General features: G+C 40.0%; 1 protein-coding gene across 5 annotated transcripts in view; it reads left to right on the top strand.

Annotated features, from left to right (window-relative positions):
• The window catches only part of LOC114047052 (N-acetyllactosaminide alpha-1,3-galactosyltransferase-like), a 124490-nt gene that overhangs the window by 19243 nt on the left and 77436 nt on the right, over window positions 1-27811 (top strand). The window contains exon 1 of one of the 5 annotated variants that reach the window (XM_027867735.1): window positions 20172-20513. The exons of 3 other annotated variants lie outside the window; for them this stretch is intronic. The gene's annotated coding sequence lies outside the window, so the exon portion shown is untranslated. Of the gene's footprint in view, window positions 1-20171; window positions 20518-27811 lie in introns of those variants that run through there. One more of the 5 variants, XM_027867736.1, reaches the window with a different exon arrangement.

Here is a 27811-nt window from a genome sequence, read left to right as displayed (position 1 = left end):
ACTCAAAAGAAGAAACACAAACAACAAGCACATGAAATTGAACAACCATATGAAAATCATTTTATGGAAGGATCCAGGGGTGGGGAACCTGTGACCTCGAGGCCACGTGTGGCCCTCTGGGTCCTCAAGTGCAGCCCTTTGTATACGACCAGTCAAAGGGCCATGCTGTGATCAGTCAAAGGACCATACTTGAGGACCTAGAGGGCCACATGTGACCTTGAGGCCACAGGTTCCCGACCCCTGGATTAGACCAATCCACAGCTCCACCAACAATGCACAGCATTGCTGTTTTCCTGCAGCACCTCCAACATTAACTGTGTCTATCTTTTGCCATCTTTGGCAATTTGCTAGGTGTGAAGTATAACCTCAGAGTTGGTTTACTTTGCAGCGACTCATCCACGTTCTAATTAGCAGGAGAGCCTCAACTGATTCCCAAGTTTCCTAACACCAAGTTCAAGACTCGTTCCACTGCGTGGCAGGGCTCAGTCACCAACTCACTGTGTGGTCTTGCCCAGGCTCTTCAGTATCTCTCATTCAGTATTACAATATTCAATATTATATTCTGTTCAGTATTATAGAATCATGGAATTTTAGATTTGGAAGAAACCTTGTCAGCCATATAGTCTTGCAGCTGATGCCTGGAAAAGGATTTCACTCCCATGTACCTAACATGTTTATCCGGCCTTCTCTTGAAGAGCTCTGACGAAGGGAGACCCACCAGTGACCAGAGCAGTCTAGTCCACTTTTGGATGGTAGAACTTTCTTAGGTAGTTTTTCCTGACATCAAGCCTAAATTTACCTCAACTTCTACTGCCCTTGAAGACCAAAGAGAACATATTTAGTCCCTTTTCTGCCTGATAGCTTTTTATATAATTGATTTATATTAATTATATAATTGAAGAGAGGTATCCTGCTCTTCCTACCCCCAATCATTCAATCAACAAATATTTATTAAGCACCTACTATGTACCGGGGGAGCTAAGTGGCACAATGGTTAAAACATTGGGCTTGAGATCAGGAAGACATATCTTCCTGAGTTCAAATCTGGCCTTAAACACTTAGTAATTGTGCAACCCTGGGCAAGTCACTTAATCTGTTTGCCTCAGTTTCCTCATTTGTAAAATGAGTGGGAGAAGGAAATGGCAAACCCTTCCAGTATCTTTGCCAAGAAAACCCCAAAATGGGGTCACAAAGAGTCCAACATGACTGAAACGACCTAGCAAGAATGACTTGTGCCAGGCACTGTGCTAAGCACTGGACATACAAAAAGAGGCAAAAAACAGCGTTCTTTTCTCTGGGTGAAACATCTCCAGTTTTCAAGTAGCCTTTATATGGCATAGACTCAAGGTCATTTGCCAACCTGGTTGTCTTAATCTGGACATTCTCTTGTTTATCAATGTCCTTTCTAAGATGTGACAGCCATTATTATTACTTGTGCTTTGTTGCAATTTTGCATGTGATTGTTAATAGTTTGCAATTCTTCTTTTGAATGATACTTATTTATATTCTTTAGCCCTTTATTGAGGAAAGATCATTCTACCTTCAAATGGAGAAATTAAAATCCAGAGATATTGAATGGCCTGCGCCAGATCACATAGTAAATTGGTGACTGATCCCCAGATAGGAAGTACTGAAATGTAGTAGAAAGAGATCTGGATTTAGATTTGGGAGAGCTGGGGGTGAGTCAAGCTGTGTGACTATGGGTGAGTCACTGAACTCCTCTGAACTTTTGTTTCCTACTCTGTTGGATTTACATGGTCTCTGAGGTTCTTTTCACCTCTGAAATTCTTGCTTCTAATATTTCAAAGGAACAACTTGGTGTAGTGTGAATAAAGTATGATCATTTTCTCTTCGTAAGAAACAGATAAGCAGCTCTGACTATCCCCCCACCCAGCTTGTCTTTATATTCATAGGATCTTAGAACTAGATGGGGCCTTAGAGGTCATCTAACCCAATGATCCCATTTTATAGATGAAGAAATTGAGGGGCCCATGGAGGGAAAGTGACATGCCCAAGGTTGAACAGGTAGCAGGTGGCAGAGCCAGGTTTCTGACTCAACTCTCCAGTGCTTTTTCAAACTTTTTAAATGTTTTATTATGATTCTTTTCTTTTTAATACCACTTGCACTTCTCAATGACTCCCTTCTATTCCCCCCAAACCCTCCCTTTTAATAGATAAGTATAGTCAAGGAAAATAAATCAAAACATCGAACATGTCTGAAAATGTGTCTCCTTCCTCATCTACAATCCACCATTCTGTTGAGAGATGGGAAACAAGAGGTATGCTTTACCATAAGTATTTTGAAATCTCCAGTGCTTTTCCTACTAAGTCCCTTCTAGTTTTTATATTCTGAAACCCTAGTCTTCTTGACTGTTCTCTAATTCCCGTTTCCTATAGGGGGCTGCTTGCTTTGAGCCTGCAGGATGTATGTGTGCATGCATACATGCATGAATGTAGGTATATGCATAACATAGACATATACATATAGCATGTGTGTAGGTATATGGATATATACATATATAATATACTCATTTGCATACTGTATGTATGTATCTATATTGTATGTATATATGCATGCATACATGCGTCCTGAAAATTCAGAACACGCAGCCCCCTATAGGAGGGGCACTGTATTACAGAAGAGAGTCAGGAAGACTGAAAAAATAAACAAATGAATGAGTGAACAATGAATAAATAAATAGATGAATTAATAAGTAGATAAATATATGTATACATGTATACATATGTGTATATATATGCACACACATGTAAAATGTATTTTCCCCCCATCCCCCAAGGCCATTCAGACATAATTGTTGGGTTTCTTTCACAGGAATTATTCATTCCATGATTCAAATCATGTTATCTATGCGCTATTGAGGGCAATGCAAGAAGATTTTTAATATGCCCTTGAAAGCAGTGTTGTCTAATGGATAGAGAACCAGCCCCAATGCCAGGAGTACCTGGGTTCAAGTCCAACTTCTCACATATTCTGGCTGTGTGACCCTGGGCAAGTCAGAACCCCCAGTTCTGCCTCAGTTTCCTCATCTGTAAAATAAAGAGAATAATAGCATTTACCTCACAAGGGTTTATTGTGAGGGTGAAGTGAGATAATATTTGCAAATCTTAAAGTGCTATATACATGCTAGTATTATTATTATTAGTCACAGTTCTAGGTGACTCTATAGTACTGACCATAAGTTGCGGAGATGTGGACCTGCATTGGCAGGAGGAGTTTCATCACTGGGAGTTTCTTATGCCAATGAAATCAAAGGTCCAGTCCCTATCCATGTTGAGGAATTTATGGACTAGCTAGGAGGAGACAACACAGACATATGTATGCACACACATGTTTCTCTTGTGATGTACAATTATATATATATATGTATGTATGTATGTTATACGCACACACACACACACACACACACGCTACAGGTAGTTTTCTAGAGAAGGCACAAGCAACTGGAGGAATTGGGAGAAGTGCCATGTAAAGGGAGGTGTTTGATCTGGGTCTTGACAGTAGCCAAAGTTTCTAAAATGAAGGCAAAGAGGAAGTGTTCCTGAGGATCATAGATCAAAAGTTGTAAAGGACCTCAGAGGTCATAGGGTCCAATGCCTTCATTTTACAACTAAGTAAATTGAGACCCAGAGAGGTTAAAGGACTTGTGCACAGTCACATAGAAATTTTTTTTATTTTTTTATTTTTTGATGAGGCAATGGGGTTAAGTGATTTGCCCAGGGTTGCACAGCTAGTGAGTGTTATGTGTCTGAGGCTGGATTTGAACTCAGGTCCGTCCTGACTCCAAGGCCAGAGCTCTATCCACTGGGCCACCTAGCTGGGCCCCCCCTCCACAGTCTCGTAGATATTAGGTTGGCATTTGAACTTGGGTTTCTATTCCAGCACTCTTTCTACAGGGTCACCCTGATGCTTAAGGGAAGGGGGTTTCATTTTTATCTTGGTACTCTCAGTACCTACCACAAAGGATCATGGATTTAGCTGGAAGGGCCCCTAAGAGGTCATTGAGTCCAACCATTCATTTTACTGGCCCACAGAGTTTAAGTGACTTGCTTAGAGACACATGGGTTGTAGGTATCTAAGGCAGAGTTTAAACCTAAGTCTGACTCCTGACTCCAAATTTAGTGCTTTATTGGCTACACTAGCTAAATGCTTGCTAAATTCAATTGAATCCCTAGGCAAACTGATAGTGGAACAATGCCCTTTCTCTCCTCAACTCCCTCCAAAAGGCTGCATTGTTCTAAAGCAACTGGATAGGTAGGAGAAACAATAAATGTGTGTTGCTTCAAGAATTTTTTTGTGTCACAAACAGCCTGAAAAATACTCAGAGTAAAGACTTTCTCTTCCAACACTTACAGTTTCCTGTTTTTGTGCCAAGCTAGAAATAGCTTTTTGGGTGAAAGGGTGAGGGGTGGGGGTGACAGGCCTCCTGGATTTAACCAGTCCCTCATACTGATTCCCTTTTATTTCTCATTCCCAGAAGTAGCTTCAGAAAAAGCCTGGAGAGCTTGGCTCTGGCCCCTCCTCCTTTCTGGAGTCCCAGCTGCCTGGCCTCTGTCCCGTTCCCTGGGGACCTGTCCCATTTTTAGGCTGTCTACATAATTCCCAGGTGTTTTGCTTAAGGTGTGGGCTCCCCTTTTGAGGGGGTATCTTCATTTAAATAGAACACTCCTCTTAGAACCTTAGAAAATATATGCATGTTTTATATATATACATATATAATATAGATACATACATATAGTCATACATATATACAGTATATGCAGGATTATGTATACTGTATGTTATCTATACATATGTATACACACATATACATACATACTTGTCCAACTCTTTCATCTTATAACTAGAAGGTCCCTACCAGCTAGACCAGGTCCCTCATTTTACAGATGAGGAAAATGAAGATCAGAATAGTTAAAAGACTTGCCTAAGGTCACACTAGCCTGTGACAGAGGCTGTCTGGCATGCTTTCTGCTGTACAGATAATAAAGGAAGTCTCAGTTACCAGGAATTTTAAAAATATTATAGCCTTGTTATTCCTGATCTTGGTTGAAAAATCTTAATTTTTTTCCTTGACAGCCCCATGCTTGATTGTTCTTAGGAGTCAGCTCCACTCATCTTTCTGAATCTCCTCTTTGTTCTCTTGTTAATGTTCCCAGGTTCCCTCATCATCATCACCACTGCCTTGTTTGAAGAAACCTCATCTTGAAAGGTTTCTGCCTTTCTTTCTCATGGGTAAACCTCAGAATATAAAAATAGAGGCTAGTAGCCAATCAAATCATAACATTTTAGGGTAGTAAGAATCATGGGATCAAAGGTTTTAGAACTTGAAGAGACCATCCAATGCAACCTGAAAATACCAAGGTACAAGGGGATGGAGTCCTGGTGTAGGAGTAAGCCTGGGTTCAAGGCCAACCTTTGTTACTCACTGTTTCACCTTGGGCAAATTGTGTTACCTTCCTCGGACCACAGATTCTTCAACTGTAAGGTGAGGGGGTTGGAGCAGATGACTTTGAGGGTCTCTACCATCTCTAAATCTCTTGCTCCTGCATCAAATGATCTAGAAAATGAAAGGGTGGAGTTTCATTAGATGACACCTAATGTTCCTTTCATTTCCATTATGATTTTGTAATTCTGTAACACAGAACTGGAAGGAATGTCACGATAGGATAAAATGAGAGAATTGGAAGGGACTTTAGAATAGAGGAGTGTTTCTCAAACTTTTTGATCTCCAGAAACCTTTACTCTTAAAAATTGAGAGTCTTTCCCTTCCCCTAAGCTTTTGTTTATGTGACTTACATCTACCAATATTTACTGTATTTGAAATTAAACATCTTGATATTGTTTTAAAAACAGTTTTGACCACATTTTGAGAACCACTGGAATAGAGTTATCAGAGCTAAAAGAGTCCTTAGCCGTCACTAGTACAACCCTCTCATCTAATAGTTGAACAAGCCAAGCCCTGCAGATGGAACCTGATGCAGTCATAAGCAAGCAGCTTAAGACTCTATAACTCACATCTCCAGGCTCCCAGGCCAGCTGTTTCCTATACCACCTTTGCTTGAAGTGAGATTAGTTTATATCTCAAGGAAGTTCTAAACAGGGGTTCTTGGGAGAACAGCTGGATTGAGTCTTGGAACACATGAAGGAATTTTGCGTTAATGGAACCCCCAGAAACAATTAGGAAGTACGTAGAAATGTAAATAATGGGACAGTGTGGGGTTTCCAACTGTGTTCTGAGGGCCCTGAAATTGAACCATATCCCCAAATGACTCCATGAGGTTTTAACCCTAGTTGGGATAGACCTCAGGCCAACTAGTATGTTCCTGAGGGAGCATTATCTACAATCCATCTCTGTTTTATACCCTGTTCCAACTTGCTTTCCTGCCTTATTCTTGTAATTCAGGACATTAACTATAATCTCTGAAGCCCTGTTTGGTTTGTTTCATAGTTACCGTAGACACTACCTGAGAAATGAGACATGACAGCACTCTGGGTGCTTGCTCTCTGTGGAATGCTTTAGCTATAGATTTCGTAGAAACCCTGAGCCAGCAGGGGCTTTTGAACATACACAGTTAGAACACAGAACTTAGAGTCATAGATTTTGAGGTGAAAGAGACATAAGTCCATCTAGACCAACCTCCTCATTTTACAGGTAAGGAAACTGAGGCCCACGGAGGTTATGTGACTTGAGCAAGTCACACAGGTAGCACGTTGCCAGGCTGGGAGTTGACCTAATTCTCTAACATCAAAACCAGCTTTCTTTTCACTGGACCTGGAAACCTCCATTGAATGTTATAGCTGGAAGGAACGTAGGGCTGGGAAAGACTTTAGTACATGGAATGTTAGAGCTCAAAGAGTTCTTAGAACATAACAATAATTATTTACATCTGAGTAGTGCTTTAAAGTTTGCAACATATTTCACATCTCTCATCTCACTTGATCCTTACAGCTTCCATATCGTTATTCCTATTTTACAGATGAAAAAAACTGAAGCTTTTTCGAACAGCAACTTCCACTTGGTCATATGACTGGGGAGTGGCAAAATGGGGACTCAAATGCAAATATTCTGAGCCATATGTGCTTAATTCATATTGCCAAGCCTCTCTTGCATAGAAGATAAAATATGAGAGCTTGAGGAGACATTCAAACATAGAATATTAGGAGAAAAGACTGATAGCACCCATGTATATATCTTAAGGTTTATTTAGTCCAATCTTACTCATTATACAAATGGAAAAACTGAGGCCTAGAGTAATGAGTCCCAACATCACAGAGAGTTAGCAGGAAAGCCGGCAGGGATAAGAAAAGCCCAGGTCTTCTGACTTCTAAGGGAGAGGCTGCACTTAAAAATTCTCCTCATTTCAGAAAGTTCCTCTTCTTTGCACTTTAGATGGTATCAGACTTTGTTTCTCCTTTAGGCCAGTGGTGCAGTTGTACTGGCTGATAATCTGCTAGCGCTTACTTTTTTTTGTGCTGAATGAGTAGATAAGTTTAGCTCAGCTATTTTATTTCCAAGTTATAACCCTGCCAGGAATCTTTGGGCTCTGGGTTGCCTTTATTTTGTTATTTTTTTATTGATGGCTTCTGTTCTTATATCACCTTTATTTCTGAACATATCTCATCCCCCTCTCCTATTCATCAAGCCATTTTTTATAACAAAGAATAAAACTAGAAGGGGGGAGAGGGGAGCATGTCAGCAAACCGGATCTGCAGTATTTATTCCTTACCCAGAGTCCCTCACCTCTGCAGAGAAAGGAGGGAGGTGAATTTTCTTATCTCTTCTTCCAAGGGCCAAGATCAGTCATTATAGTTTTATATTGTTCTTGTTATTCTTACCATTCAAGTGGTTTGTAATCATTACAGTTGAGGTAGTCAATACAATATGTAGCCATTCCTGATTCTGTTTAGGTCACTCTGCATTGGTTCATATCTGGGCTACCTCTAAGTTAATAAAATCCAAAGAAAAAAGGAAAAGCCAGACCTTTCTGCTATAATTGTAGCTCCAAAGTATTATAGCTTTGGAACTGGAAAGATCTTAGATTTGATCTATTTTCAATCTTCTCACTTTAATAGAAGAAAAAAATTAAATGCTTATTGACAAACTGACTAACTGGTCCAGACAGGGGAAGTGGGAAGTTCCTTCTAGTAAAACTTAAGATCCCAGAGGACTGTGGGGCTGCTTTCATTTTCATATTTATATTCTTAGGTTCTAGCATTTAGTGCTTAATAAATGCACATGAAATTGAATTGCCCAAGATTTCATAGGTATAAAACAGGTATCATAATATCTGTTATTACCTACCTTATAGGATTGTTGTAAGGGAAAAGTGCTTTAACCTTTAAACCTTAAAACACTTTAGAAATGTTTGTGATTATCATTATGACCGTTCCCATCAAAAGTTATGAATAAAACCAGGTAATCTGATCTCAAGGTGCAGGGTTCAGGAAGTAGTATTTGACTGGAAATGTTATAGAGAGTCTATAGGAGGGACGTTAGACTATGTATGGACTGGGCTTAGTTAGGGAATTCTTCAAGGAGGAGGTGATTTATTTCTACCTGGGTCTCAAAAGATGGAAAGAATGTGTATGGGCACAGAGGAAGAAGGACATAATGAGCGAAAAAGATAATGGCATGTTCAGAAAATTATGAGGACACCGAGTATAGCTGGAACAGAGTGGAGAGTCATAGAAGATCAACTAGAAAGTGATTTGGAACCAGATTGCAGAGTTGTATTCTACAGGGAGGTAGGAAGCCAATGGAGGCTATTGAGTAGAGCTTATTAGATGTGCTGGCTTTGAGCCCAGGCTAAATTATATAAAGTATCAAATGTTCTTTTCCTCCAATGAAATAGCTCATATTTTTACCCTATAAAGTAAGTAATGCAAGTATTATCATGCCCATTTTATAGATGAGGAAACTGAGATACGGAGAGGTCAAATAAATAACTTGCCTCTGGTCACATCCAGTAAGTGTCAGAGTTACTACTTGACCCTTTCATTTTTGAGTCCAAGGCCAGTTAGTGATCTTTTCCCAACACTAAACTTAGTATCATTTGTCCTTGTTTTGATTTTAAGTAATTGGTATCCCTGAACATGATGCATCTTAAACCTTTCTAAGCACTCTGATATACAGCTTATTCAATAAATAGGAATTTACAATTTGGTAGAAGAGACAAGACATACAAAATATACATGAAACTGCCTAAACAAACACTTGGAAGCAGCATGGGTTCATAGATATTTGTCAGTGCTGAAGGAATACAGGGAAAAGGGAAAGAAGAGGCAGAGAGATTGAGGAGAGCTATTTCCCTATCCTTGCTTTAGCATTAACTCCATGCATTACTTTGGGGACATGACTTCCCCTCTGAGCCTCAGTTTCCATGTTTATAAAATGAGCATTCCTTCCTAGTTCTAATGTTGTGGTCTATGTTCCAACATTTTTGGTTCTAAGGTGCTTTGAGTTGTGACATTCTATGATTCTCTAGTGGTAGAAATGTTCTATCACCATATAGGAAAGACCCTGAAGGTTTCCTTCTGTAATTTGAACAGCTGTGGTGGGATCAATGCCAAACAGACTCCAAGGTTAGAATTTCCTCCACTGCAAACAAAGGTGGTGAGGCATCTGTGGTGAGAGCCAGAGCCTTCAGATTCTGCCCCTGATAGGGGTTAGGGCAACTCCTAGGGCTTAAAGACTATTTTTGGCTCCTGCGTGGGTCTTCTTCCTATTGGGGCGTGGAGGATGTACTTTGCAGGAAGGTTAAGGAAGACCATTCAGTGGCCACAGCCAGAAACCCAAAACATAATAGTCAATAAAAATTTTTTAAGCTCCTACTATGTGCTAGTGACTTTGCTAAGTAGTGGGGGATAGAAAAAAGAAGCAAAAGAGAATCCTGCCCTCAAGGAGCTTATGATCTAATGGGGGAGGAGCTGCTAGGTAGCACAGTGGATAGAGCACTGGCCCTGGCCAGTCAGTTGAGAGAACCTGAGTTCAAATCAAGCCTCATTTACTAGCCATGTGACCCAAGGCAAGTTACTTAACTGGATAAATTAATTGGATAAATAGGAAATAATTAAAAGAAGGAAGGCACTAGAATCAAGAGGAGTTGGGAGAGGCTTCCTATAGAAGATTGGATTTTAGTTGGGTCTGAAAGGTCTTTTGCTTTCATAAAGGAGGCTAGAGACCACCCTCTGACAGAATCATAGGATTTAGAACTAGAAGAGGCCTCAGAGTCATTTAGTTCAGTTGTTCATTTCCTAGGTGAGGGGCCCAGAATTCCAGAGATGGGAACCAAAGCCACACAAGGTAGTGCGAAGGAGATCTCTTCACTCAGTGTTCTAGATTTTATGTCTTGCTCCTTTCATAAGCGTACTTTTTTTGGTTAAAATTTTATTTTTGTTTTTAATTTAAACACTAAAAAAGGAGCATTTTCATATATAAAGTGGAACATAGGATTCTGTGAAACTGTGAATCTCCATTTCTTGCTACTTACTTTTTAAGTACATAATAAATTCTATATAATTCTTTCAAAACTGTCTTGCTTGTCTGCTCTTTCTTCTGTTCTCCTCTGTGCTTTTTAAAAGTGTTAAAATAGCCTTTCTCTCTTTTTTTTTTTTTGATATCGCCATTATCATTCTCCTCTCCCTCCCTTCCCCAATTAATTGAAAGGATAAAAATTAAATGCATATATGTGTGTGTGTGTGTGTGTGTGTATATGTATATTTTGATACTACTACTGTATAACCACATGCATCCCAAGGGATGGGCCACTTTCCTTCTGAGAAGCCAAAAATGAAGCTTTATGTCCATTGATCTAGAAAGGACCCAAAATGGAGCTGCCTAAGACAAGATGGCCAATACTAAGAGATAAGAGGCCAGGAAGTTCTCAGCACCAGAAACATCTGGCCTGGAGCTCCAGAGGAGCTAGAAAATCATATGAAGACACTGCCTTTTCTCATAGACATTTTCCCCCTGGCTTTTTCTCTCTTATTTCAGAACAGGAACCAGGTGGAAAAAAGAAGAAGGCGAAGAAGAGCCATACCTGTGGGGAGAATTGGGGCCTGAGGGAGCATGAGCTCAGTATTATTTTACTGGTCCAAGATTTCTTTTAGCTAGGATGAGTAAACAGACCTTTAAGAGCTTCATTTTTTTAAATCTGTAAAATAGGGATAATACTTCCCTTAATTACTTCACAAGATGTTTGTGAGGATCAAGTGATAATATGTGTAATTTTTGATAATTATAATGTAGAAAATAGAAAAAATAGCTGTCATCATTAGGGATGGGGATTGGGCCTATTATTTCTTTGTTGTAGGGAGCTCACAGCAATGAACTTCTTCTACCATTGGAAATCAACTCTTTCCCTGTAACTTGTAGTCTTAGACTAAGGACTTTTTTTTAACCATTTTTGTGGCATGGACTCTCTTTTGAAATCTGGTGAAGCCTGTGGACCCCTTCTCAGAATAATGTTTTTGAATGCGTGCAATAAAATATATAGGATTGCAAAGAAAATCAGTTGTATTGAAATAAAGATGTACACACACACACACACACACACACACACTTACCTTGAAATCTATCCATGGTCAGATTTCCATGGATAGGTTGAGGATTTCCATCTTAGAGAGTTATCTAGAACATTGGCAGTAACCCAGTAACCTGTTAGAGGTGGGACAAGAATACAGGTCTTCACGGCTCTGAGACTAATTTTCTATGCCAATTGTCCCTCAATAATTATCATAATTATTATATGAGAGAATATAAGCTCCTTGCAGGCAGGGATCGTTTCACTTTTGCCTGATGTCATCAATGTCTGGCATGTAGTAGGTGCTTAATAAATGCTTGTTGATTGACATACCAGACTGGTTACAAAGAAATAGTTGTGTGATAAACATTGCTTCCATGCCACTAAAATATAAAAGTAAAATCTAACACAAAACTGACACATTATTTTATTTATAATAATATTTTATTTTTTTAAAATTGCATGTAAAAACAATGTTTAACATTTGTTTTTTAAAATTTTTTGAGTTCCAAATTCTCACCCTCCCTCTCTCCCCTCCCCTCCTTCCAGAGATGGTAAGCAATTTTATATAGGTTATACATGTGCAATCATGCAAAATATTTCCATATTAGTCATGTTGTGAAAGAAAACACAGACCCCCCCCCAAAAAAACATGGAAAAAATAAAGAAAGTAAAAAAATAGTATGCTTTCATCTGCGTTCAGATTCCATTAGTTCTTTCTCTGGATGTGAATAGCACTTTCATCATGAGTCCTTTGGAATTATCTTGGGTCATTATATTGTTGAGAATAACTAAGTCATTCACAGTTGATCATCATATAATATTGCTGTTACTGTGTACACTCTTCTCCTGGTTCTGCTTATTTCACTTTATATCAGTTCATGTAAGTCTTCCCAGATTTTTCTGAGAGCATCTAGCTCATCATTTCTTATAGCACACTAGTATTCCAACACAATCATATATCACAGGTTGTTCAGCCATTCCTCAATTGATGAATATCCCCTCAATTTCTAATTCTTTGCCACCAGAAAAGAGCTGCTATGAATATTTTTGTACAAGTAGGTCCTTTTCCCTTTTTAAAAATCTTTTTGGGATACAGACTTAGGAGTTGTCTTGCTGGGTCAAAAGGTATGCACAAAACTGATATATTTCAATGAAATTCATTGAAGAATATGAGTTATTGCAGAGGTGAATTAAAGCCATATCAGTTTGGGTAAGAAGTGAGTGTTCAGAGGGGATTGCTGCCATGGTTCCTTTGGTTGTTTCCAAATGAAGGGCAAGATTATTTCGGCTTATAAAATTTCTTTTGGCCCTGTGCCAGTTTTCTCCATAGTAATAGTACCCATATTTATATGAGGTGGAAGAGATCAATACAATTTGCTTTTATAGTGGAAACTGAAGGGAGTCCTTTATAGGAAGGCCCCACGCTCTTCGAAGGTTTTTGAAGCTTTATTAATGCTAATTGACCAGGTTGTGCATGTCTGAGGTGGCAACCAGTATTTGCTGAGTGCTAATTTTCCAGAATACACAAGTCTAGCTCAGGACAATATTTTCCAAACATGTGTTTGGTCTCTGACTCTTAGTGACTCAGATGTGGGTACCCAAGATATGGAGAAACCTGGGGTTCCCATAATTAACCCAAGAATGATATACAGGTTCATGACTTTGGGAGTTGTTGGGTTTAGCTGAGGATGGACAATCCATTCTTCTTGGGTATTCATAAACAGTCATTCTTGAGAACGACTTTGACCTGAGCTACTGTTATCTTTGGTAGTGGTGATGGGAAAGGGCACCAGACTTTCCAGTAAAACTTAGAAGAAAAGGAAAAAGAAAACACCTTTTGAACTTTGGATGAGCAAATTTATAAGCCTCCAAATAAGTGGCTATGCCTCAAAGGCAATGATAAACTCAACATGGAAACAAAAAAGATCACAATAAAGCATACTCAATACAGAAATTTCTCCTTAGGAAAGGAGTCTCTCAAAATGGGGGAGGGAGATGGTACAGTTATAGTTAAAGTAGAAAATAATAATAAAAATAACCTTAATAATCAAAAAGGCTTGATCCATCACTTAACCTCCCTAGTACAGGTAGAAATTCATAAGTAGTCCCTCAAACTGTGGAGGCACATCAGAATAGTTAAAGGCACTGGCTAATAAAAAAGAACACTACTCCGGACAGGTCCTCTTCACCTCTTGCCTAAACTGTTGAAATTGCTTCCTAATTCATGTCTCTGCTTCATGCTTCCCCTTTCTCCAATTTATCCTCCATGTGCATGCCAAAAGAATCTTACCAAGGTACAGGTCTGGTCATGTCACTGACCTGCTCAGAAATCTCTAGTGGCTCCCTATTGCCTCCAGGCTCTACAACAAATTCCTCCACCTGGCACACCTCAATCTGACTCCAATTTATGTTTCCAGACTGATTGCATCTTGTTCCCTTTCTCACATTCCACATTCCAGTCAAAGTGACCTACATATGAGAAATCAGTATTCCATTTATTGTCTCTGTTAAACTGAATCCATTTACTTATTTGTTCATTCAGCAAGGATTTGCTAAGTGCTTAACTCAGTGTAAGACGTTGTGATAGAATCTAGGGGCAAAGTAAAGGTGAAAAATAGACTCTAACCCCATGGAATTTGAATTCTATTGGAATGATTTTAATGGAATATCAGAGCTGGAAAGGGCATTAGAACGTAAAATGTTAGAACTGAAGAGATCATCAGTGTCAACCGTGTTACAAGGGACTCAAGGCAAAATGGTACAGTAGGACCCTTCTCTTCTCTGCTCAGATGCATTCAAAACAATTCCCTCCTATCTTTAGATTGGACAATCTGAACCTGATATTTTTTTTCTGTGAATCAGGTGATGAAGGACATTGTTAACAAAACAAAACAAAACAAAACAAAAAAAAACAAAAACAAAAAAAAAAAACCCTTTAAATGTTGAGGTCTTGTTTCCTTGACTAGAATGACAGGATTTCCTGTCCTAACATAATGGAGATCACCCCAGACCAAACTTCCAAGGAACCAAAATCTGGTAGCTTCCGGCATCATACAGTCCTTGTAATATCTTTTTCAGTGAGAATTTAGGAGAGTTTTAGGACTCCAGATATAAGATTAATCAAAACATGGAATACAAGAGTTAGGAGGTCCATTAGGACATTGACTGTTACAGTATGGAGCACATACAATGTTAAAGCAAGAAGGGATGTGAGAGATTAGCCAACCTGTCTACCCCTGTCATTACAGAGAAGGACATTAAGACAGAGGGTACTGTAGTAACATATCCAAGAGTATACAACTAGTTAGTGGCAGAACCAAGTATAGAACCCAGGTCTCATTTCTCCCAGCCCAGTGTTTCTTGCCCTACAATAGACTTCATCACCAATAAGAAATGAAAAATTAAAAAAAAAAACAACAACACAGTAGTACTTAGAGTAATTCTCTCATTGGCATCATTCTTTCTGAAAGCTCAGAGTAAGAACTGAATGAAATTAAATATAATTAAATATATTTAGTATATTAATTAATTAAGAGTTAAGTGCTTAATTTAATTATTTATTAATTAATATTAATTATATAAGTATAATTAAATATATAGATAAAATGGGGGATATAAATTAATAAAAATTAAATTAATGTAAATTAATATATATAAATTAATATAAATTAAATATAAAGCCTGAGATAATCATAGTCATTCTACTATACTCTTCAGCCTGCTGCCATCTATTTCATCTGTCTTTTTCTTCTTATCATGTTGGGAAGTAGCAGAGTCCATGGACATAGCCTAAGCCCATAAAAACAGATAAAGTGTGTGTTTGTTTGCATTTGTATCCCTAGCACCTGAGCACAGTGCCTGGCACATAATAATTGCTTAATAAAGTCTTCTTTTGGGGCAGCTAGGTGGCACAGTGGATAGAGCACCAGCCCTGGAATCAGGAGGACCTGAGTTCAAATCCTGCCTCAGACACATGGTACTTACTAGCTGTGTGACTCTAGGGCAAGTCACTTAACCCCAACTGCCTCAGGGGAAAAAAAAATCAACCAAACAAATAGTCTTCTTTTTTTTACCTTCTTTCCTCCCTCCCTTTCTTCCTTCCATCTTCTCTTCTTTCCTTTTTTCCTTCAGTTACCTTTCACCTCCCTTTCTTCCTCCCTTCTTTTTCCTGCCTCCAGTGGTAATCCACATTAATGTAAACTAGATCCTGTTACTATATTGTATATCTATCTTTCTCTGTGACCCATACCAGATTCTATTGGTAATAGTAATTGCTAGCATTTATATAAGCCTTAGAGGTTGCACAAGTGATCTCATTTGATCTTTATAGAAACCTGTAAGATCAGAGTTATCGTTATACCCTTCTTTTACGGAGAGGAAATGTAGGTTGAAAGGTTCAATGATTTTCCCAGGGTTATAAAATAGGATTTGAACTCTCTTCCTGATGCCAAGTTAAATGCTCTAAACCACTGTACTAGGAGCTGCTCCTGACAATTCAGAGACCATCAGATTAGTTTTTTGTTTTGTTTTGTGGTGCTTTATGGTGAGGCAGTCAGGGTTAAGCAACTTGCCCAAGGTCACACAGCTAGTAAGTGTCAAGTATCTGAGGTCAGATTTGAACTCAGGTCCCCTTGACTCTAAGGCTGGAGCTCTATCCCCTGTGCCACCTAGATGCCCCAAGGTTAGTCTTTCTGAAGAAACACTTCACATCTGCCTTCCCTCTGGTCAAAACCATGAATGACTCTGTTGCCTATAGGATTTGTCAGTGTGGAATTTAATGATTACCCAGTTTTCTTGACTCTCAACCCAGTGTTCTGTCTTCTTCCTAACACTGCCTTGTGAAACCCATAAACAGTTTAAAGACTTTAATAATGATCACTCACATTTCTACAGAAATTACTTTCCTCACAATGCCCCTGTAAGGTTGGTAGTCACCACATTATTCCCATATTACAGAGGAGGAAGCCACAGCTTAGTGTCTTGTCCAGGGCGACCCAGCTAGTCTTGGAGATGAGTCCAAGGCTCCTTCCAGTACATGAGGCTATCTCTCCTTTGATAAAGAAATGTGACTTAGGAACCACGATAAAATAAAATCAAGAAAGCAAAAGAGCAGAAAGAGAGCTAAAGTTCAGTTTTCTGATTTGCCTTGAGTGAGAGACAAAGATCAGAGGGTCATAGGGTTTAGTGTTTGAAAGGACCTTCCAACCTAGAATGTTCTGATAGAGTTAGAAAAGACTTAAACACTAGGGATACAGGATACTAGGGAGAGTTGGAAGGAGATTTAGAGATTATCCATTTAGTCCAGCATCTCACCAAATGTATAATAGGTTTCATAGGATTTAGAGATGGAGGACACCTTGGCAATCATAGTCCAACACTTATTTTTGAGAGGAAGAAACTGAGTCCCAGAAGATGGGAAGAGATTTATTTAAGGTTAGACAAAATACCATTTGGTTTCATTCTAGCCTAAGCTCAGTTTGTTTTTGAGGCAATGAGGTTAAGTGACTTACCCAGGGTCACATAACTAGCAAATGTCTGAAGCTGGATTTGAACTCAGGTCTTCCTGATTCCAAGCTCAGTGCTCTATTCACTATACTACCTTTCCTAAGAGTAACATCCATTTTTAAAAACCACAGAATTAAAAACACAGCAAAAGAGATTAATAAAATGTATATCATGGAATGTAGCACTCAATTCACATAGAACTAACCAAAAATGGGAAAATCTGCTTAATCTGGTTTCAGCTGGTCAACTCAGACATTGATTCAGTCTAGCTCATTAGAAGCCCAAATGCATGAACATTGGATCTGTGATTTCACTGGAATGGGGAAACTCCCAGGTGAGGGAGCTTCCTCTCCCAGTGCTCATTGGCATCTTCTCTGCAATTCAGAATTTTAAAGAGTTTCCTAGAGTGCTGAAAAGCTAAGTGACATTGCTGGGGGGTGGGAGTGGGGCACCACCTTTACCTAGTACAGGTGACCCCTCCTGGTCTATGCATTATGACATTCACAAAACGAAACCATCCCAAATATTACTCATCCCAAGAAATGTGCTTGGTGTGTAATAAGTGTTTAATAAATACTTAAAGATGGGTTGACTAGATGACCCCTAAGGCTCTTCCCTGCATAAGCAGGTTGTAGCCAAACCCTAGAAAATTCTCTCCTTTGGAAGAAGAGTAGAAAATGAAAGAAGTACTGGCCCTGACTGACAATGGGACTCTACGGCTTGTTTAAACTACTCAGCAGGGGAAGGGGGGAATTCATTAAGGATCCCAGTGTTGACTTTGCCTTGCAGATATTAATTCAAGATAACAGTTAAATTCATTGCATATCAGCTGAAGCAAAGCTCTAAACTAAAAAAATCAGAAGAAAGGGACCCAAAACCATTAAGGGAGAGAAATGCACTCATGTTGCTTTATGTCTAAGTCATGGTTTTGTTTTTCTACTTTATTTTTTAAATTTTAGCTCTTTTGATCCTCTCGGTAGCTGTCAGGTAGGGAGCACAAATATTAATAATCATATCTCTAACATATTAGTCTAGAATTAGTCTAGGCTATTAGGACATTTGAAGTTCTTAAGGTCCCCTGTGTTCTCACATTCTAGGCATTTGAGGCAGCTAGGTTGTGCAGTGGATAATGTGCCCAGGAATTCACAATCTTCTTCCACTGACCTTTTCTCCCTTCATCATTCTTCATCTCCATCATCTGGGCCATAATTACTTTCACTTTTACATTTGAAAGTGCAGAACTGGGGGTGAGGGGATGGAAAGCATGGAGTCACTGGAAGGATTTTATTTTCTCTTTGTGCCTAGGCAGTGTTGGAAACAGAAGGCATAGGGATGCATGATAGTTAAGAACTATTTTAAGAAGTAGACTCCAGGAGAAGTGGAAATAGTCAGGAACAAAAATTAGAGATAAAGGAGCACATTGCAGTTAGAAATGTAATGTAAATTTTAATTACTACTCTGTACTGTTTTGAAGCCTTAACCCCAGAATTTGGGACTCTTCATAGAAATGATTGTCTTCATTGCTGGACTTCGTCCATTCAGTTAGAAGATTGTGACTTTGCCTATGAACCCTGAAACCCCAAGTTCAAATTTGACCTCAGATATTTACTAGCTGTGTGACCCTGGGCAAGTTGTTTAACCTCTGTTTGCCTCAGTTTCCTCAACTGTAAAATGAGTGTAATATCACAGGTTTGTTGTGAGGATCAAGTGAGATATTTTAAAGTCAGTAGGTGCTTATTCTCATCCTGTTCTATATCCTAAGATATAGAAGTTTCTAGCCACAGCTCTCTAAGTTCAGATGGCTTGAAAAGCAACCACAAAAACAACAAAAGCATATTAAGACACTTGAACTTTAAAATATTGGAAGTTTTTTGAATTAGAAAGGACTTTTTAAGGTCCCCTTCTGACCTGGGAGGTTTTCTTTGACCACATACTGTCAAATCTACAAATCTCTCAGTACCCCAGGAGAGCTGATCGTAAACTGCATACATATAGACAGTGAAGGAAACCCACAAGCGGTTCCAGTAAATGTTTTCAATATGCATAGCCCCTAGCTATTCAGCTATTTCCTTTACATTTTATAGACTTGAAAAAAAAGTGAGTCTGGTCAGGAACCAAACTGGAAATACTGCTAAAGGGTCAGTACTTCCCTTTGGTATATAGACACTCCCCTTAGCAGAACCCACTGGGAAGCTATCCCACATCAAGTGGCAGAACCAGGACCCAAACTCAGTTTCGTGGTTATTGTTGTTGTTTTTTCTGATTTCTAGTTCCTGATTTTTCCTGTCACACAAGGCTGCCTGACTGAGGGAAACAGATTTGCTTCTTAGAATCTAAGTCTTATGGTCCAAAATAAACTGGATTTGGAAGAGAATTTAGGGATCATCCATTCCAGCCTCCTCATTGTATGAAGGAAACTGAGGATGAGGAAACTGAGGCACAAGGGACCAGGCAGAGCTAATAAAGGGATAACAGAGGCAAGATTGGGACCCAGGAAATCAAATGTGTTTTTTCTGCTAACTAAGCTGCCCATTCACATCACTGGAAGAAGTTCAAAAACTACTCTTATCTTAATGCTCAAGAGATCTTTAAAAAAAAAACATTTAAAATGTTCATTTCTCCTTTTGAAGGAGAACTGAAACCTTCAGAAAGTCAAAGAGTAAGAACCATAGTCTCTGGTGAGTAGTTCGGTCCTTTCTCCTCTGCCTGCATTGCTGCAGGGTTCTGTGCAGTGGAGGGGCGTGCAAATACAGAGATCAAGTCTGGAGATGCAGGTTCACATGCCAGCTTGTGTGACCCTGGGCAAGTCACTCAGTCTCTCTGAACCTCGGTTTCTTCATCGGTAAAATGGAAATGATAATGCTTACACTATCTGTTTTACAGGCTTTCTTGTTGGGAATGGTGTTTTTATAAACCTTAGTGCACCACAGGACAGGCAGTTATGGTTATGACTTCATTTTAGCCTGCCTGCTCATTTCTGAGGCTTTGTAGGCGGAGTGTGTCGTCGTCGTCTTGGTCCCGCCTCCCCCGCCACTGTTAGAGGCCCTGGGGCAGGCAAAGCACGTGAGCCCCCTTGGGGGTGTAGGAGGAGGGGCTTTCCGCTGGAGCTTCAGCTTTGGCTTCCTTTTTGTTTCTGTACCTGAATTAGCACCCTCATTTCCTCTTCAAGCAAGAAAGCCCCAGGCCCAGGCTTACTTATCTCCTCTGGGGAGGACTCAGGGAGGTTATTCTGCCCTGCTGGCTGGACCACACAGATGTGGACCATCCTTGGCTTATCTTGCTTGCACATGGAAAAGAAAACAAGCTTGCTTTGGGATTGTACCTCTGACAGAGTTTCTCCAAGAGTCTGGACAAATTTTGGACTTGATGGGTATTCTGGACGAGGATAGTAAGACAGCTTAGTTGGACCCTCTCTGCTGTTTGAACTTACTCCAGTCTGGAGGAAGGCTTGAAGAAAGACTGGGGTAGGTGAGTTCGAGAGGTGTTGGCCTGGCACGGAGGCCCTTGGCTCTCTGGTTCTCAGGTTCTCACAGTTCTACTTGTTTCAAGATCAGATGAACTATTCCTTCTCTCTTTCCTTCCTCACCCCCGTTTTCCTTCAAATTCATCTTTATTTAACCCTTCGATCTCACTGGAAGTTAGGAAGAGAGATGGGCTTTGCTCCACTTGAGCCCTGTTGTGTTTTGGCTGGGGAAGAGGGAAGAGCAATTTCACCCAAAGGAAGCCATAAACTGCTGGAGCTGAGACAGGCTTTAGAACATAGAATGTTGGAGCTAGGGGGGGCCTTAGAACATAGAATGTTGGAGCTAGGAGGGGCCTTAGAACATAGAATGTTGGAGCTAGGAAGGGCCCTAGAACACAGAATATTGGAGCTGGGAAGGTCTTTAGAACTTAGAATACTGGAGTGGGAAGGGGCCTTACAACTTAGTTGGAACTGGGAGGGCACTTAGAACGTAGAATAGAAAGGGACCTTAAATCAGGAAGGGCCATGGAAATCACCAAATCAAACTCTCATATACAGACAACCTGTAACCCAGAGAAGAAAGGGATTTTCCATTGCTTTGTTAACCTGTTGCATCCTCCTCCCTTCTCTTTTCTATAGATGGTCATTTTTGTTGCCCAGACCTGCTTAATGATTTGAATGTAAAGAAACTTCAGAAAATCAACAGGATGAAAGTTCAGTAAGAACTGCAATGAAAATCTTATTTCCCCAGCCAGATTGTGAGCCCCCTGAAGAGGGGGAGCCTGCCATCTACTTTTGGGGGGACTGGGGAAGGGAGTGGGTAGATCCATCATAGGACAACAGGACACAGAGTAGGGCCTCAGTAAATTAGCAATTGGTTGTTGAAAGGGGAAGAGTAAGCTGAACAAAAAGAAGCCATGGGTGTCAGTGGCTATTCTGCTTGAGGCAGCCAGATAGGCCGGTCACTAGAAAATCACCACAATCCCAGAAGCATAACCAGGAAAGAAATCTGTGGAAATTAGAAATGCCATTCCTTGGTACACTTGGCCAGATCATGAGGTCACAGGGAGACTTTATTGTCTGGAGCTGGGTTCTGAAGAGAGCTGTGGAAAAGAGGAGTGTCAGAGAAGATGACTAAAGATAAAGTCCTGAAAAAAATTGTATAGAAAAGAACTCTGAAGTCTTACCCAAAGAATGATAATTGGCGTTGCTTGGCTTTTACTGACAAGCTAACCCAGGCAGTATTAAGTATGTAGAGGCAGGAGGGCTTAATGACAGGATCACTGGAATTGGAGTTGAGAGCTGGTTTCCAATGGTGTTCCAGGAATGGGGATAAGAATATTTACCTTTCTTCCCTCTGGATACTTGTGGGAAGGAAGCATTTGAAAGTGTTATGGAAATGGCAACCATTGTTATTCGAGAAGGTCCAGGGGTGGAGAACCCGCCCCCTTGAGGTCACTTGTGACCTTCTAGGTCGTTGGGTGCAGCCTTTTGATTTAGTCCAAGTTTTACAGAACAAATCCTTTTATTAAGGGGGTTTGTTCTGTGAAGTTTGGATTCAGTCAAAGGACCACACTTGAGGACCTAGAGGGCCACACGTGGCCTTGAGGTCACAGGGTCCCCACCCCTGGAGCTCTATGAAAATGGTTACCCTAGGTAGGATGGTGAGACCCTGGGAGCCAAGATCCACTTTTTACTCGGTAACAGCTGGGCCTGCTGGGTGAGATCCCTTCTAGCCAGGGACATCTAAGCAGGTGGGGGCAACCTGTGTGGGTGAAGGTTCCTAGACCTAGTAGTAGATAAGATTGCCCCGATCTTAACATTTATTCATCTTGGACTCTTTGTATGGTGAAGCCTAGAGATGCCTTCTCAGAATGATTTTAAATGGATAATATAGATAAGATTCCAAAGGAACCAATTGTATTAAAATACAGTTCTCAAAATATTTTAAAAATCAAGTTAATGGCTCCCTATTTAAAAACCTTTGCTATTAAGGGGCATGGTTACAGACTAGGGAAGCAAGTGCTGTTGTCTTCTTTTTCATCTGGAAAACAAATCAGTGACTAGACCCCAGTAAAGAGGAAGTGATAGAAGAAATCTGAGCAAAGAAATAGGAAGTGGCAGGAAACCCCTGCATAAACAAATTCCCGTCACCTAAATCCTGGTGACTCCAGAGCCTCCTCAATGTGCTTTCCCTGTAAAAACCTTGAAGGCTGGACTCGCTCTTCTCTTTTTAAAGGTAATAATGAAGATGGAAGTGTCTTCCTAAGGCACTGAGGGCAGATTGCACAGCTCCATGACAAATAGGGGGATGTGGTGGAAAAATCACTGGATTTGGCATCAGAAGATCTGGGTTGGAATCCAGACTCTTCTACTTATTGCCCGAAAAGCTTGGAGGAAAGTCACTTGATATCTTTGGGCTCAGATGAGCTTCTAAGGTTCTTTATAGTTTTAAATACTATAATTATAGGGAGCCAAGCAGGAGAGCAGGAAAGCCAGGAAGAGTAAGAGATTCAGACTCTTGTTCACCTTGTTGTGGATGGGATAGGCTCAGCAAGAAAGAAGGCAACATGCTGGGTTAATTTTCTGGGGTGGTGGGCAGCTTTTTTAAATTTTTTTTTTTTGGTGAGGCAGTTGGGGTTAAGTGACTTGCCCAGGGTCACACAGCTAGTAAGTGTTATGTGTCTGTTGCTAGATTTGAACTCAGGTCCTCCTGATTCCAAGGCCGGTGCTCTATCCACTTGTATCACCTAGCTGCCGCAGGTAGGCAGCTTTTAAAAATGGTTCAGTAGGTTTGGGGAGAGGGAGGAGAGGAACCTTTAGCTCCACAGATCATCTTCCAGCAAAGGCCTCTGGAGGGCAGGGGAAGATGCATGACATTTTGTTGGGGACACTTTGGAAATCCTAGTCCCATAGGAAAGCTTTAAAAGTCCTTTAAGATGGTCTGACTGGGCAGGGGCAGGGGCAGTAAGTACAATATGGGATGGCTTAGCACCTCTGGGGTTCTATGTCTGAGTCTAGAAAACAAATAAGAAAATATTTACTGTTGAGTAGAGACATAAGGAAATGTTTAATATTTTAATATGTATGTGTGATATCATTTATATTCTGTTGCCCCATCTCAGTGGATGTGGAAGCCACTCTAGGTTCTTAAATTTCAACACAGTGTCCAGTCTAACAGGTTCTAACTACCTGGAAGGGCCAAGCAATCAAAGGAGAAACTTTTATTGATGTCACACTTGGCTGAGTGAATGCCAGGACAAAATTCAAACCGACTCAGTCGTCTGTGTGCTTGGGTTCTATCTTTGGAGACAATACTTACATACTACATATCATCGTACATAGAGTAGAAATTAAGTCAGTGGGGGGGGCACTAACCTTAAGTGTGGAGACCTTCATTGATAGAGGACAGTCTATTAAGTGATAGATTTCTTTGGCTACAGTGGCTCGTGGAGGTTCTCTACTAAGGTGAGGTAGGGCTGTGACTTACCTTGATGGAGCCAGCACCCACATCTATCATAGGAACCTAGATTTAGAACTGTGGGGGAACGTAGAGCATTTTGCTGATCAGCAACTGAAGCCTGGGAAGATTAATTAAGTCACTTGTTCAGGGTCACACAAGTAGCCGAGCAGCAGAGCTGAGTTTCAAACCCAGGTTCCTGGATTCCAAATCTAACCCTATATCGTTGTAGCATGCAGTGCCTCTCCTTAAAGTATAGTCAATAAACATTTATTAAGCATCTGCTATGTGCTAGGGATGCATACAAAGGTGAAAAAGAAATTTGGTGCCTACCTTCATGGAGCTTACAATCTAATGAGGGAAAAAAAAAAGAAAGATGAAAAAGGATGGGGGAGGTACCTAGAGATAGAGGCATGATGAAGAAGTAAGTCAAAGTAGTCCGAACAAGTCCTGCCAGAGAAATAAAAAAAAAAGTCCAAAATGAGGATATGAGTGGAATGGTTGGAAATTTAAGAGATATCTGAGGATATATACAGTTATCCCTTCCACATCGAAGGGGTTAGGGGCATAGCACTCCTGTGATCTGGAAAATCCACGTAAAATTTTTTGGCCTTCCATACCAGAGAAGAAATCTGAATTTGTTCTTTTTCTTTTATGGAGTGTTTATAGTATTAAAGGATAAAATATGTTGATATTATACAATGCATATATTTTATGCATTTCTGAGTTTCTAAACTTTTTCTGTGTCAACTGCTGGCCTTTGTGTGTTGTCTGAAGCTTCTGTAAAACTCCCAAAAAATTCCCATTTAATTTCTTTATGACAGTCCAAGATATATTAAAACCCAGATGGGGAAAGTCGAGATGTGGAAGGGATAATGATAGTTAGATGGGGGGGGGGGGAGAGGTGAGAGAGAGAGAGAGAGAGTATTTTATATGCTTTCTATATATATGTTTGATAATTGAATATTATTTGAAATTCGATACAACTATATTGTATGTGTGTATATACACATTTATAAAAACCATTTGTGAATGTTCAATCCAAATGATTCACACATCCTTCTTATCTCTGACAGAGCTTTCCCAATGAGTTGCTTTATAGGTGAGGAAAGAGAACACTGAACTGGTCCTGGTTTAGAGACTCTTTTTCTCATTTTTGTTCCTCAGCTAACCTGGTTCAAATTTATATATGGCTTTAAGCTTTACAAACACACACACACATACACACACACAGAGTAGGGGGGAGAAGGAGACATCAAGTGCCCTTAAAATATATTTTAAAAATACATGGAATGTTAGAACTGGAAGGGACTTTGGAACACGGGATGCCAGAGCTAAAAGGGATCTTAGAATGTAGGATGCTAGTGCTTAAAACATAGTGTTAGAGAGAGCTCATCTGGTTTAACTCCTCTGTTAAATTGACCAAACTAAGACCCAGGAAGATGAAGTCACTTAATTAAGGTTATACAGGAAGCTAGTGACAGCTGAGACTTCAGCTTCAGTCTGGTGACCCAGGCCAGTCACTAAGCTCCATGGTATCTCTCTTCTGCCACATTTCCTTGGGAATTGAATTGGAATGCCTCCTGAGCTTATGGGAGGTTTTTCATTTTGACCCCTGAAGTATAAAAGCATTCTTAGGAATGGAATGTGGGTTTTACTGTTTAGCCAGATGGTAGGAGCACCTATTGCTTTGTGAAGGGTTGGGAAAAATAAAAGACTGGAGCTTCCCTACTTCTTCTGACTGGATGCATTAAACCCAACTTGGCCTAAACACCTAGAAGAGAGATCAGTCAGTGACAGGCCCTGCCTGGAGGGTTTCTGAGCATTGCAGGAATGTTTGATCCAAATGTTTCAATCACCCTCCTTATCTCAGACAGAACCCTCCTAATAAACTGCAGCATAGGTGAGTAGAGAGAGCACTGAACTGGGCTGGATTTGAGACTCATTTCTGCTTCTCAACTAACCCAGCGGCCTTAGGCCAGTAACTTAATGATAGCTATCACAATTCAAATATATATGAGGCCTTAAGACTCACTTAAAAAGGGTTTTATACATCCCTTCTCTTGACCCTCCCAAGAAGTGATGCTCACCTCTGAGTTATGCCTTCAATGAGTTAGGGAGTATATTATTACTCTCATTTTACATTTATTAATGCTAATTATTCTCTAATTATTTACACTTATTAGTACTAATTATTTATTAGTACTAATAATTTACATTTATATACTGCTCAATGTACACTTCTTTTTCCCCTCACAATAACTCTATAGCTATCATAATCCCCATTTTACAGAGGAGAAAACTGAGCCTCAGAAAAGTTAAATGATTTGCCCAGGGTCATACTGTTAATAACTATCAGAATTGGGATTTGTGCCCAGACCTGACTCTCTTCCTATTCAGCTTTTTGGCACTACACTATATTGCCCTCCCAAGGCCCTCCCTTATTTGTAAACCGAGATGTGTTCTTGGGGATGGAATGGACTATATGATCGTGAAAGTTCTTCCTAACTCTTAACATTCTCATCTCTGTTCTAAAGCACTTTCTAGCTATGAGTCTGTGGTCAATGTTCTAAAGTCCCTTCCAGTTCCAACATTCTTTTATCCGGCTTATCTGTTTGTATCTTACTGAAAAGATAGAAGAATTAGTAGAGAGAAGCAAGTACTTGTCCTGCGGCTCCAAAGAATGAGTCCACGGGAAAGCCTTTATTTCCCAAACATTTCTCATTTCTTTTAGTCTGGATACCTGGGTCCATATAAGCCAGACAGAGAATGCTGGAGCTAGGTACCGGATCTTATTTTCTTGTCTTCCAGCTGTTCCTTAAACTTCCTTCATTAGGCAGGCATTGTACCTCAGATATTGGATTTTCTTTTTTTTTTTTTTTTTTTTGCTGGGCAATGGGATTAAGTGACTTATCCGGGGTTGCACAGCTAGTAAGTGTTATGTGTCTGAGGCTGGATTTGAACACAGGTCCTCCTGACTCCAGGGCCAGTGTTCTGTCCACTGGGCCACCTAACTGCCCCGACATTGGATTTTCTATGGAAGGGAGAGCTCAACCTGGGTGAGGTTTCACAAGGTTCTCAACACTTTTATATTTTTTGTCTCAAAATAAATACCTCTGCCTTCTGGACAAGGCAAAAACTGTCTGGAAGATATGCCCTTCTCAGAGGCCTTGACATATAGCAGCTAGGATTTAAATACTCTTGTCAGCAAGAACTTGTGACCGAAAAAAAAATCTACAAGTAAACTCCTTCATGATTTAAAGCTGGAAGAGGTCATACAGCCCATATAGCCTAAACTGCTTGTTTTGAGATGAGGAAACTGAGGATCAGACAGGGTAAAGTTGCTTGTTCAGGCAATGTGTCTTATTTATCCTAATGTGTGCCCCAACACTAATAAATTAGATGTCACATAGTAGGCACCTTATTTGTAGTAGGGACCTTATCACTCCAACACTAGTAAATTAGATGTCACATAGTAGGCACCTTATTTGTAGTAGGGACCTCATTGCTCCAACACTAGTAAACTAGATGTCATAGTAGGCACCTTATTTGTAATAGGGGCCTTATTGCCCCAACACTGGTAAATTAGACGTCACATAGTAGGCATTTTATCTGTCGAATGAATTAAATGGAATAGTTTCATCCCCTGAGAGGTCATGTTCAGAAAAGTAAAGCTTTTCTCACTGGAGATGATTTAGGTGCCATCCTGTCTGAAGATAGGTAAATGGACTAAATAGTCTCTTGAAGTCCTTTCAAGCTTAGGTTTATGAAGGTGGAAGATCATAGGATCCTATGATATTAAATCATATGATTTAAAGCTTGTCAGACCCTTAGAGATC

Source organism: Vombatus ursinus, unplaced genomic scaffold (assembly GCF_900497805.2).
Source record: "Vombatus ursinus unplaced genomic scaffold, bare-nosed wombat genome assembly UNPS02014786.1, whole genome shotgun sequence".
NCBI classification, from domain to species: Eukaryota; Metazoa; Chordata; class Mammalia; order Diprotodontia; family Vombatidae; genus Vombatus; species Vombatus ursinus.
The sequence above is the reverse complement of the archived record's forward strand: the minus strand, read 5'-3'. Positions and strand labels throughout refer to the sequence as shown.